Source organism: Rhea americana, unplaced genomic scaffold (genome assembly GCF_003343005.1).
Source record: "Rhea americana isolate MKP2758 unplaced genomic scaffold, rheAme1 scaffold_142, whole genome shotgun sequence".
NCBI classification, from domain to species: Eukaryota; Metazoa; Chordata; class Aves; order Rheiformes; family Rheidae; genus Rhea; species Rhea americana.
This window is the reverse complement of record NW_028185506.1, coordinates 2,318,226-2,319,912: the sequence shown is the minus strand read 5'-3', so window position 1 is coordinate 2,319,912 and position 1,687 is coordinate 2,318,226. Positions and strand designations below refer to the sequence as shown.

General features: G+C 55.7%; 1 protein-coding gene across 6 annotated transcripts in view; it reads right to left on the bottom strand.

The window, feature by feature from the left end:
* PHC1 (polyhomeotic homolog 1) overlaps positions 1-1,610 on the bottom strand; it is an 18,429-nt gene extending 16,819 nt beyond the window's left edge. For 3 of the 6 annotated variants that reach the window (XM_085298882.1, XM_085298883.1, XM_085298884.1), the window contains exon 1: positions 1,524-1,608. The gene's annotated coding sequence lies outside the window, so the exon portion shown is untranslated. The other 3 variants (XM_085298888.1, XM_085298886.1, XM_085298887.1) reach the window with 3 other exon arrangements.
* Between the last annotated feature and the right edge of the window lie 77 nt (positions 1,611-1,687).

Here is a 1,687-nt window from a genome sequence, read left to right as displayed (position 1 = left end):
AAAAAAAAAAAAAAAAGTAAGATATGTGGCCATTACAGGGAATTAACCTTAATTAACCTTTGAATAAAAGCTAAATTGGATTAAGCCTAATACAGAACTGCACCCTAAGAGACTGACATACCAGAAAACAAACACCTATTAACATCATAGCAGGGATGACAGCACTGCAGAAATGAAGAAAAAGGGATAAAGCTAGTTCATGGAGCAGTATAAGCATGAAAATGTGGGCTCAGTCTACAGCCTAATTTGCCCTGCTGATTTCAACACTTTACAAGGATACAGGTAGCCTGTCCACAGTTTCTCGACCCTTCTCACATGCAACAGCAAAAAATTCAGGCCAAACATCTACACTAGCCACAGAATGCTAAGGAGGAGGCAAAAAAAMCAGTCTTATTTGCTCATCCAATCCATTCCTCCTCGCATAGGATTGCTGCCTGCAGAATACTTTCTAAATTTACAACTGGTTTTGTAGCTTTATCCTTAGAAAACCAAGCCAGTGAACAAGTAAGATTTGCACAGAATGGCCCACAAGATTTAGAGGGACAAATTAGCTACTAAAGCTATAGCACACTCATCTCTCCTTGCTCTGTTACCCTAGTTTCCTATGGCATGCTCTCCAAACTTTGCAAACAGAGAAGTGAAATTGCAAGGACAGATACATCTTCTTTCCAATGCTTTGGAAGCAGTCAGCGCGATCCTACAGCACTGCACAAGCTGTTCATGGGTACACTACCACCTATTCCACACTTGTGTCTGCTCCTGTGTTCCTAACACGAATGTCCACCAGATGCCTCACAAACAAAGAGGGACACAAGTTCTTGAGAAGCACACAGTGCAACCCCAGCTCCCATATTGCTTACAACTCCAAGAGTAAACTTGAGCGAGTGCTGGCTCCATCCAACAGAGGGTGTGCACGCATCCCTGTGCGCAGACACTTCATTACAACACGTATATACAATGCAACACGGCCCCACTGCAGAGGGAGGTGGGGAAACCACTGCAGGATGCTAGAGATGACGAGGGGGCCGGGAATAAAAGAAACATAAAATTTTAAAGCAAAGTCAACAGCGCAAAGAATCGAGAGACTCTAGAGTTACTTGGACAGCAGGAGCGGGGCTGAAAGGTGAAGTTGTTCTGTCCGATGCCCAGTGCAGCCGGCCGCGGGGCAGGGCAGACAATGGCTGCTCTACAGGCGCTGTCAACTTGGAGCACGTCCTGACCCCGCGAAACTCTCCTCGCCGCGGYCACCCGAGCGGCCTGGCCTCACCTGCGCTTGCCCGCGCCCGCAGCGCCCCGCGCCCGCCGCGGCGCCGCGCCCCCCCCCATCCCAGCCGCGCGCGCCGGGGGCCGCGCCGGCGGCGCAGGCGTTACCGGAGCCCGGGGCCGCCGCCGCCGCCGCTGCCAGCTCCTGACACGCCCCCGCGGGCGGGCGGGCAGTCGAGCTGCCGGGTCGAGCCAGGCCGAGTGGGGGCGAGGCGGCCCGGGGCCCTGCCGTTCGGGAAGGGAGGCAGAAGGGGCGTTACCTCACACAGGCTCCCCGCGGCCCCAGCCCGGCAACGGCCTCATAGGGCAGCCCCGGGGCCCTGCGCGCCGCTTAGGCTGGCGGGGCGGGGCGGGGCGACGGGCGCAGGGGCGGGGCCGGCCCGCGCGCACCTCGCCCAACGATCCGCGCGCGCCGCGGCCTCGG